This window comes from Sander lucioperca, chromosome 12, assembly GCF_008315115.2.
Source record: "Sander lucioperca isolate FBNREF2018 chromosome 12, SLUC_FBN_1.2, whole genome shotgun sequence".
In the NCBI taxonomy this organism is placed as follows: domain Eukaryota; kingdom Metazoa; phylum Chordata; class Actinopteri; order Perciformes; family Percidae; genus Sander; species Sander lucioperca.
This window is the reverse complement of record NC_050184.1, coordinates 17062361-17074785: the sequence shown is the minus strand read 5'-3', so window position 1 is coordinate 17074785 and position 12425 is coordinate 17062361.

Below are 12425 nucleotides of genomic sequence, written 5' to 3'. Positions count from 1 at the left end.
TTAGGACCTAAGCCACATAACTTATTTATCTACAAAGCCTTGCTTAAAAAAATGCCTGTATATTTTTTAAAGATTACTTTTTTGCCTTTAATTTGACAGGACAGCTAGGTGAGAGAGAGAGAAGACATGCAAGAAATCGTCACAGGTCGGATTCGAACTCTCCTCTCAGTATATGTGCACCTGCTCTACCCACTGACCAACCCGGCCAAAAAATTGCCTGTATATTTAACAAGCTTGCTGAATTTTAAATCGTATCACTACAGCATTCGCACTAGTGATTCCTTGGTCCTAAATATTCCATTTGTTAGGACAGAATTAGGCAAAACTGCATTCAAGTATTATGATCCATATAAATGGAATAACCTGCAGATTCTAAAGAAATTGAACAGCCTGATTCCATTAGATAACTTTAAATGTCTTCTCTATGATTTCATGTACTCTGAATGTACATGGGCATTTTGTTTTGTGTGTGTACTGTGTATTGCAACTGTATCTTATATATGAATTACTATGTTCCATAATTTTTACATGTATTGCAATTTTATATGGCATGTAATCAGGGCGTCAAATGAGAACTTGCTCTCAATTGGCCCTCCCTGAATAAATAAAGATGATATATATATAAATATCCAGATCCAAGACTTCTGGAGGGAGGCCAGAGGGAGAGAGAGTGGTCGGCCCCGGGTCGGCCGATGGTACTGAAAAGAGAGAACAAAGTAGGGGAAAAACAGGGGAGGAGAGGGAGATGAGAGAGAAAGAGATATAGGCACATGGCATGGATGCTCATGTGCTTGTGGCTGTTGGAAACAAACAGTGTTTGAGAGATGGTGTGTTTTTTAGTAAATTAGCAATATTCTCGTTGGCATGACAGACAGACAGACAGATGTACTTTAATCACTATGGCTTAATAGATACATGGACCATGGATGGATTACTGAACAGGTCCCCTATAGGCCATAAACTCTGTCTAAACTGACAACATTTGATGTTGGAAAGTCAATAAAACGACTATGAAGAAAAGACCCAAAATGACCAAAAGAGACACTAAACAACCACAAAGATACACATTAAAACTACAAGCAGACACAAAATGACCACAAAGAGACAAAGTCATGCATTACAACTACAAAGAGAAGCGAAATGACTACAAAGACATAAAATGACCACAAAGACACAGATTACAACTACAAACTGTTAGGTTAGAATGATCATTAGAACCCAAAGGCAGACAGTACTCAGAGCCAAGAGTGTAAATAATCAAGGTTTATTTGAATATACACAAGTGGGGCAAAGTCCAGGTTTTCGGGGTCTGAAGTAATCCAAAGTAATCCCAGAAGGAGTGGGGCAGTGCAGAGGGGGCAGATGAGCAGGCTTGTGGACCATGACTAACTGTGAAAAGTTTTGTCTTGATTGTGGCTGGACACCTGACTCCCGCACCTGGCTCCACCCCTGCAATTAAGACACACAGACAGAAGAAAGAGAGAGAGAGAGAGAGAGAGAGAGAGAGAGAGAGAGAGAGAACAGAGCACTGCTACACAGAGGCAGCCGGCCTGACACAAACAGAAGCAAAGTTATCACAAACAGACGCAAAATGACTAAAAAGAGGTGCAAAGCAGCTACAAGGATATGCAAAATGACCACAAAGACATGCATAACAACTACAAAGAGAAGCAAAACGGCTACAAAAATAGCCTGCGGCTTGGTATTTCTTTTTTTCTTCTAGTCCTGTATTGTGAGAGCAGAAACTGAAGGAGGTCAGACAGGTACAGTAGGAAGGGGTATGCATACTTATAATTATTTGAGTCATTAGTGGTACCCTAAAGTCTGATCTATTATTGATAGGGTGCCAATAAAGGGAAGCTAAGATTGTATTATGTATTATGTATTGTGTCACTCAGAATTGTCGTAAAATCAACCTCAGCATACAAACAATGAATGGAGATTAACTGTACAACATCTTTGTAGCTCGGCAAACAACTCTCCTGTAGGTTTTTAGCTTCTTGGAATTTGTATATATATTTTATAGGTCGCAACATGAACTTCTCTTCCACTGATGCCAATAAAGTTGGCTTGAATTGAATGCCTCACATTATAGTGTAATGTTTATTTTCATCCACAAGAGGGCCCAGTTGAACCTTGCAGCAGAGGAAGGATCAACATGGGTCTGGTGTAAGCAGAATATATTTGATGCCTTCCAGTTTATGACGACCCCAAACTTTCCCCCACTAAAGCTGTGGTTGTCATAAATGACTTTTTTTTCACAGAATAGTGAAGCAGTTTGGGTGGTTTTGGGAGGTTGAGCGGGCAGCCATGAGTGGAGTGTGCACGGGGTGATCCAGGGGTGAAAGGTCAAGCCTGCAATTTATTGCTGTCCTATTGCCCTCTTCTGTAGAGACTCCTCACTTCTTTTACCTCTCAGTGGTCAAGCTGAACATATTTAAAGTCTGATAAAAAGATGAAAAAGATGACAAAAGTGTACAAACATTATGCCCAACGAAATTTCAGGAATAATCATTCCCCTCAGAATTGGATGGACACTTAGCACTTAATTGTGTTACTGCTTGTGCACAGTTTAGCTTCCATGTAAATGGAAAGTGCAGTGTTTATTTTCCATCCAGTTTTAGGTTGTGCAGTCATAAACTGATATAAGGGGAAGTGCAGGGCAGTTCAGTGTAGCTGGTTCTCAGTTCAACACAGCCAATCCGAGAGGAACATGAGTAACATGAACAAACAGAAAGCTACAACTACACAATCCTATCAGAATATGAGTGTATTTTACAGGGTGAGTCCGTCTCAAGGGCTTTCAGGTACAATAACACAGACCATAGCTAAGTCTGTGAGTGTGTGAATGTGGGTGGGAGAGTGTGTTTGCCTGTCTGGGTTCATGGAATAACTTTGTCTTTACTGTTACTCCTACATTTTACAAATAACACTGCAAATATAGGTGAACACATTTTATATATGAGCTTTTATTTAGCTTGGAACAAGCAATTTGGCTGCCAGTGCAGTAAGGTTTTTTTTAAAAATAAAAATAAAAAGGCAGGATGTCTGTCTACCAGAAGTCTTATAACAAGATTAGATTGATTAAAATAAGATTAGTGCAATTTTTGTTTCTAGATACAAAATTTTCCAATAGGCACCACCTGTATAGACCCTTGCCCAGCCAGGTTTTTAACCTACAATCTTTAAGTTGGGAAACACGTGTGCCAACCATTGAACTACCATGACAACTGACCACTGGTGCTGTGTCTTCAGGATACTTCTGTCCAGACTGAAATATTTCATCAGCTATTCAATAGCCATGACATTTTGCCATGACCCAGCTCGACATGCCTGGAACACCTCCCTGCTGAGGCGCCCAGGGGGCAACCTTACCAGATGCCCGAACCACCTCAACTGGCTCCTTTCAACCCAAAGGAGCAGCTGCTCTACTCCGAGTTCCTTCGGCCGCTTGTACCCTGGATGTCGTTCTTTCATTCATGACCCAGCCTTCATGCTGCGCCGATTCTCCGGCCAGTCTCCCACTCCGTTGTCCACTCACTCACAAACAAGACCCCAATGTACTTGACTACTCTTTCACTTGGGATAATGACTCATTCCCTACCTGGAGTAGGCAGGTTCCCCAGAGGATGTCTCTAAATGATTCTCTTTAAATGTTTCGCTAGCTATACAATGGATTGATCCAGATATGGTCATGGGCCCCAAAGGATAAACTTTGGTGAACCACTGATTTTCCTCTAGCGCATCCAGCAGGTCAACATTTAAATGTATCCATTGAAATATCTCGATATCTACAAAATGGATTGGGACAACATTTGGTACACACATTTGTGATCTCTAGACGATGAATCTCAATGACTTTGGTGATCATGTGACTTTTCATCGAACACCATCATCAGGTCAAACTTTAAGTTTAAAACTTTGGGTTTTGACCAAATACCTGCAAAAATATGCAACTCTTAATTTAGTTATGTTTAAATTTCCATATAGCAAACACATTATAACCAGGCTAAATTGAAATTGATGAACAGCTGCTGCCACTGGCTCTTACAAAATGAGCACTTCAAATTCAGTAATAATGTATGTTGCTAGTGCTACAGATTATTCCATAAAAATGTCACTGAGGATGGTGCTATATGAGTATTTGCAGATGTCTTAATTGCAGTGTGGACAATTTCCAAGTTGCCATCAAGCTCAATAACCACTTTCATGGCTTTCTTTTTGGGTCTGTGCTGTGAGTTACGACACCCATGTGCTGCAGGAATATGAACCTGTCCTAAGACTTGTTATGATGTTCATACACCCTCTCTCACTTGTTATGATGTTCATCCACCCTCTCTCACTAGTTCTTTCTCCCCACCACCCTCTTTCTCCTCCTTTTCTTTCCAGCAACATATATTTATGATCATTACCTTGACCTGCACCAACCATCACTAAAACACTCACAGGCTTGTAAATCACTGGAGTCCCTCTCTCGCTCTCTCTCTCTTGGTTACATAAACAGCATTTAACAAATCTGTTGAGGAGGCGATGAAGGCCTAAGGGGCACTCATCAGACAGACATTGTCTTAGTTTCTCTGGGAATATTAAGAAAATGTTTTTGTTTGGTTTGGTTTCACTACTTCAATTTATTGACTCAATTTATTCATTTCCCATCCGAGAGGAAATGGACTATAAAAGCAATGCATTAATTATTGTGGTTTTCAAGGGAAACATCAAAGGGAGAATGTGTCTGAGTAAAATCTTCCAGAGAAAGTGAGAGAGTGATGGCGATTAGCTTTGGAGTGATTAGTGACTCTAGAGTCATAGAGAGAGAAACAAAGTGTCTCCCCTGTGCTTTCTGACCAAGGTGGGAAATCTGTAGCAGGAAAAGTTAACCCTCTCCTTGATTTCATGTTGTTTATGGAGAAGGAGAACCAGGAAATGAGTCGGGGGAAATGCTACGCTACCAAGCCACGGCCGAGCGACGTACAACGTATGGCTATGGCGTAGGGTCCAGCGTAGATTTTACGCAGAAGTATAAATCATCTTTACTCTGTACGCCAATGCTTAAATCCCAGTTTGTGACATGCAGGACAGCAGCGTAAATAACTGTAAGCAGTTAGGAGGTTCAATGCCTTGCTCAAGGGTACTCCAAGAGGATGCATCACTGTTGATGGACACATTGATTACCTAACTATGATTAATAGTGCGTTCCATTTGTACTCGGGAGTTGGATTTTCCGAGGTCAAAGTTGGAAACACGCCCCCATAACTCGGATTTGCGAGGTAGGAACGCCACTCGACAACCAACGAGTACCCCGAGTTCAAAATCCAACATGGATGCCTCGTGCGTGAATCAGTTGTGAAAGCTGTAGTAACATACAGTTCTAAGCACTTCTGTCTTATTTGTGTCTCACTAAATCAGTCGTACACGCAGTCCTGTCCAATCCTGTTTTTTTTCATTTTTGCCTGTATTTCCACAGCACAGAGAGTAAGAAGAATGCAAGGACCGGGATGATGAAGGCCACAAAATGCAAGGTCTTCCAGCCAGTAGTCGAATCTTGGACGTTGCAGTTACGTTATGTACTATATTTAAAGAAATAACATACCTTTCTCAACTCATAAAGGTAGAATTAATCATTTAATTTCTTATTATTTATTTTGTTTTTTCACTGGACAGAAATTACATTACATGTCAAAAAAATATATAACAAATACATATATTTATTTATGTCAAAAGTCTATTTCTGATATCATTTTTTTAGAGCCACAACTATTTATATTAGAGAGAAATGGCATTCTATAAAAGTGATATAAAGTGATTAGATTGATAATGAGCAGCAAGAAATGCAAATGGAAGGTGTCCATGCATACCTAAACAATAGTTTCACACACACACACACACACACACACACACACACAGATAAGACATCAAAGCAGCGGGCAGATTTACAAGACACTGCAGAGGGCCTTTAAAAAATACTGCTGCATAAATGTTTATGCAGCTCTCTCCATGTCAGGCACTAGGGGGAGGAGAGCATGGCAGAGCAGCGCAGACCAGACACTTTGGAAATTAATGGCCGCCTATGAATCTGACGAGCCGTTTGCATTTCTGTGAGGGAGGCATTGTAAGAGCTGTGAATGGTTGATGGCGTAAATCTGTCCTGCTTAGTGAGGCCCCGCGGCTTTGACAGGTGCACTCCGGAGATCTTAGACTGTGAATACACTGAGTGGGCAAGTGTGCACAGGGCTTGTGTGAGCCATACTGCAAAAAAATGCTTCTATTAGACACACAGCTCAGAGGCAAGGCAGGTGGCTTTTGCAGGGGTGTCCATCAAATAGCTTATATTATTACACAGTGGCTATTAAGAGGCTTTGTTTCTGTTATATTGTACTATATATAACGTCTAGGTGTATATACTGACACACTGTGCATTTAGCCTATTACTGCAACACCACAGATCACAAATCAGCTAAATCCATAAATATATAAGACTCCCCATCCCAGGACCAACATGAGCCAGCTCCATCTCTACCTGACCTCATCAAAAGAAATTAAAAAATATGTATATCAGAATTTACTTTATTGTCATTGTAAATACATACAAAAAATAAAAGTGCTACTCTATGGTGCAATCATAAAAACACACATATTAAACTAAGAACATAGAGCAGAGAATGTGAAGATGGTAAAAAGATTGAAACTAGAGTAAAAAGTCAAATAATTTAGTAAAATAGTAAAATAATTGGCTCGTATTGCACATTATTATGTAAAGTGTAGGTGCTTAGCAGCATGAGTGGATGAAAGGGCTTATTGTTTTTTCTTATTTAATATCATTAAGTAATCAAATAAGGGTGCGAAGTTTTACCATGCCAACCAGTCAGCCAGTCCTCTTGTCTTGCTGGTCTCCCGATAACGTTGTGTGTGTGTGTGTGTGTGTATGTGTCAGTGTGTGCACATGGAAATATTCAGTATTGAAAGCTCACCATTCCACCACCCTAATACTTCCCAGCCTGTGGGTGCCGATAGCGTGCATGTGCTTGAGTGGGTGTGCACGTGTCACTAAACCTCGGTCATTGGACTCAGATGGGCGTTGGGAGACTAAAGCAATACTTTAATCAAAGGGTGGAGCGTTGGTGCTGTGTGGCTACTCCAGTATGCCTTTTGGAGCCATGCCCATGTTTAGATACACACTGTAGGGTAGCCCAGGAGACACACACACAAACACACACACACACACACACACACACACACATATGCTCACACGCGCGCAAGCGCACACTGAAAAACAAAGGTACAGTATTTCACCTTTGAACAGTGAAAAGGAACTATTATTGTAGCACAAACCAGGTGCAGTAATAGAACGTGACTGTGATTTCCTCCTTCTTGCAGGTTTTTGTCCCTTTCTGTCTTCTGAATTAACTTTTTTATTATTATTTTTCTTTAATTAAGTTTAACTAAAAAATATGAGCTGTGCAGGATGACTTAACATCAAATTAAACTTTGAAGCTGTATTAGCTGATTTTTGTTTTTGGCCACTTGGGGGCATTGGAAACAAGCTCACACAACACCGACATATCACCTCATACAGTTCTTATGGCTAACGTGTAAGCAGGTGTCCAGCAGACACAGAGCAACAACTCGTGCTTGAAGGAATGAAAGAAGGAGGCTGTGTTCACACAGTCCAACAAGTCCACCACCGGTCATACACTTTGAAAATATCCTATTTTGCACAGCCACAGATATTAGTGGAACATTCATTTCCATTAACCATGTAAACAGCTTAAAAGGAACATTGTTTTTGTCGGAATAAGGGCAAAAAACGAAAAATTGTGTGCATGTAAACCTAGTTACTGTTGCTGTAGTCTCGCATTGCCAGACCTTCCTTCACAGCGCTGCGGAAGAGGGTCTGGCTAGTCCACACGGCATTCCAGGATGGGTGAAAAACGTGCTCTGGTTTATTGACATTTCTTCAAACCAATCACAATCGTCTTGGGCGGTGCTAAGCGCCGAACGGAGACACGGTGCTGCTGCAAAATAGCCTCGGGAAGGAACTTGTTTTGGTGGAAAATGTGTATGTTTAAAAGTTGTTTTAGTCGTGCAACAGAAATCTCAGATTGTACAGATAGTCTAGCTAGCTGTCTGGATTTACCCTGCAGAGATCTGAGGAGCAGTTAACCATAGTCCGGAAGGTGACAGACATCCGGCCGAAAAGAGTGACATCCGGTGGAATATCCGGCAGCACCGGAGCAATCCCGGAAATGGAACATCGTGGATAGACTACTGTTGCTGTGACTTGTATTGGAGTAATTGTTGCTTTATGAATACCAAGTTCCATGATCAGGATAGGGGGTGACTCACAATTGTAAAAACCAAAGTCTTAGGAACAGCTTTGTCTTCCTCCATTTGAGGAATAGTTACAACCACGTTGCTGATGATTGCAATGCTATTACTTGACCGGACAAAATACAATCGTCCAAAGCAACTTCAGCCCTGTTGTATTACATTACTGAACTGCACAAAGCCCTGATGTAGATGTACATATTAGTGTGACTGAGAATAATGTTGTGTCCTCTCTATAGCTAAGCCAGAGAGCATCAGGGGCTGGCAGAGTGGTCCGGGCCACCCAGAGCGATGAATAAACCTGGGACGTCAAACAAACACAGAGGTAGGATAAATATTTCAAACCACAGCAAGACAGAAGAGAAGAGAGACCGAACAGGCTGACGTGAGAGGGACAGTATGCGATAATAAGAAGACAGAAGAAAGTGAAAAAGGGGAAAAAAGTGTCAGTGAGTGAGCTTGTGTGTGGTAAACCTGTATGTACATAGGTGTGTGCATGTGTGTGTGTGTGTATTTTTAGGGTGAGTATGTCTTCAAGGTTTTATGGTAAAAAACCACAGATCCTGACATATCAGTCAGTATGAAGGTGAATGTGTGAGTGTGTGTGTGTGTGTGTGTGTGTGTGTGTGTGTGTGTGTGTGTGTGTGTTTGTGTGTGTGAGTGAGCTTTTGTGTGAGGTTAAATTTTGTTTTTATCATATGTGGCTATCACATTGGAGTCAGTGTATACAGTAAAAATACAGGAAAGAACCTGAGAGTTTGAGGATTTCCCAAGGTCTCTCTATTTCCCAAGGTCCCTCTATTGAACAGACACACGGCACACACACACACACACACACACACACACACAATGTTGGGCAATGTCAAAAACCTTGTCCTATGTCATCTGTACATCTCTTTCTTTCTCCTCATTCAAAATACAGAAAAAAACATTAAAGCAGCCATATTATGCTCATTTTCAGGTTCATAATTGTATTTTAAGGTTGTACCAGAATAGGTTTACATGGTTTAATTTTCAAAAAACACCATATTTTTGTTGTACTGCACCGCTCTCTCTCACTGCTGCAGCTCCTCTTTTCAGCTGGTCTCTGTTTTAGCTACAGAGTGAGACCTCTTTTCTTCTTCTTCTTCTTCTGTACTATCTTTGATTGCACTGCACATGTGCAGTAGCGCAGATGTAGATCATGTCAGCTAGCTAGCTCCATAGACAGTAAAAGAAAGGCTGTTTCTACAACTTTGGTCAGTTACAAGGCAGGATTAGCTGGGAGACTTCTAAATGAGGGCGCACATGGAAGTAGTTCTTTTGTAGATTATGGTGAACTTGTGTGTGTTGTAGCAGTGCTTTGCTATTGAGAACGAGGTAGCATGCTAGCGTTAGCATTAGCGTTAGCATGCTAACGCTAACGCTAACGATCACTTCACTGCTGAGTAGACGTCTTTATTTATCCAATTGGTTCTGAGGGTGTTGGTTCTGTCTGTCAATGTGTCAAAATTAAAGGAGAATTCTGGCCAATTTTTATGTTAATCTTGATCGCTATAAATATGCAAGTACAGTCGACAGAAAAAAAACTGAGCCAAATCGGTGCGGTCAACACAGAGTAGCTGCAGCTATGTCTACGAGCTTCCACTTAGCTAAAACGGCAGTTGTCGAGGCAAGTTTCAGAGTGCCTTTGTGCCTCTTAACAGACACAAAATGCAATTAAATTGTCTGTGCAACATGAAAAGGGCCCCTACGTGACATTTTCAACTCAGACATGTTTAAATTCACCTACCCTGTCTCTATCCTGTCTGTCTCACCTACCCTGTCTCTAATTGGACGGAATTCTCCTTTAAATTGGTGATAAAATGATTATCTTCTGTGGCATATTGCCTATTAGGGCCATAGGTAATAATAATAATAATAATAATAATAATAATAATAATAATAATAATAATAATAATAATAATACAAAATAAAAAAAAAGAATATATATAGTGCCGGTGGGAGGGGGGTAATATTTTGAGAAAAAACTCATAAATTAGTGAGAAAAAACTCAGAAATTCTCTGAACTGTCATCACCACAGGACAGTCACCTTTTGCCGGCTAAATTGGCTAAACTGCAACGGCTGCCGAAACGGGTGCCCTGTACACAGCTCACACTAACCTTTTCACGGCTAAATATAACTGTAAAGGCCGCTAAACTGTGACAGGTCGCCACGTGAAAGGCCGGCGGTCGCCCTAATTTTGCAGGATATCATACAAATTGCTGTGCATAAGTTTTCTTACGATATCATACAAACCCGTTCATCAGAATGCGATGCGCGCAATTAAATCTTGGGTGAATAGAATGAATGTTCTTTGAAATAAAGCTATTTAAATATCAATCTGTATTGGTCCTCTCCCGTATGATCCCTGACCTAATGGAGAGATTTTCTTCTGGTTAAGTGTCCAGATCCCATTCTCTCAGCCTACTCCACTTCTCTAGTGTTAACACACTCTGCACCAGTCCCTACTGCTGCCGCCACACTGCATATACTGTATATACACACTTACACACAGATAGACGGGCAGACAGACAGGCAGACACACAGACGCACACCTGTCTCCAAGTTGATTTGTTTGTTTGTGTATCAGTAGTTTACAATAAGCAGCCGTTGTTGCGGGACTGTGTGAGCGGTGGTGGTGGTGTTGTGTTGCCGCTGGCTTCCTGTCTGTACTCTACCAACCTGTTTCCTGTGTGCGTTTGCCTCCATGACAGGACGCCTACAGACTTCCTCCCCCAGATTAGTGTGTGGCTCTGCTGATAAAAGTGTAGTGGCACTGTGTTTTTTTTTTTTTCTCTCTCTCTCTCTCTCTCTCTCTCTCTCTCTCAATCTATTTCTGTTTTACATTTTCTTTTCTTCTTCACTACCTGACTTCACACCATCACCAATGGAGTGGTTTGAAAATTGATGGCCATGTGAACATATATGTATATATACACATGCACACACATGTCCACATCTATCTTCATTGAAGCTAATAGAGATGGACAGAGGACAGAGGGTCTGAGAGAGAGAGATAGAGAACATCTATCACATGGGGGGAGGGGGGGGTTCCAGCCAGACGAAGGGACTGAAGACAGACTGAGAAAGGAGGGTAAAGGATGATTTTAAGATGACCAATATTAGGCATTCTTCTCACATTTTTTTCTTTCCCTTCATGCAGCGAGCTCCTCTCTCACTCGGCCCTCTCTGCCTCGGCAAACAGATTGCTTGGCCTTGGATGGAGTGAGTGTGCTCGAGTAGATGGAGCGTTGGAGGAGGGAGATAGAGAGACGCAGAGACTTTGCCCTGATTTATGCCCTGTTTCTAGGCCACAGCCTTCATGTAACACCCTACAACTTCCAATCTCCCTGTCTTCTGTAAGGTTTAAGGAGTCATTGCTACTTAAAATGCCCTCTCTTGTGCATGAGTGAACCAGCCTCAGATGCTTTAACATCAGCTTGTGTGCATACAAAGAGCTCAAATCTTGTTGTTAACAGTTATGGTTAACTATCGTATTGTTGAGTTACTATTATGAATGCCTTTAGGTCTCCTGGGAACCAAAACTGGAAACATTGCTTGGAATTCCCAACAAAGAGGGCCCTGCATGTCCCTGACTCCAGAAAAATGCTGTTCACTCTCTCGCTCACCCTTCTCACCCTGCTGTGGCCCCATTGGCTGTCAGCGGGGCCATTCATCCTGGGAGCGGCCAATGAGCGATAGGCTCTGAGTTAAGCCAATCAAACTGCACAAAACGGTGACATTGAGGGAGATGCTGGGAATAGCTGGGCCAGTGTTTATGGGCTCCTGCCTGTCTGACAGAAAGCAGAACCCCCTGACGGGGGAAAAAAAAGCAATTAGGCAATTACACCATCTTGTCCTATAAGGATCCCACATCACACTTGTTTTCTTAGCCTCTACGTGGGCCGATAAGGGACAGCCGCCGCCACAGCTGAGGCAGAGCTGAGAAATGGTCAGTGGAAAGACCTGTGGAGGATGGCAGAAAAGAGGGATGGGGAAAAGCTGGAGGGATAAGAAGGGGATCAAGAAGTAGAGATGGGCAAGGGGCAAAGAGAGGGGGGGATAGAGTTCAGAGAC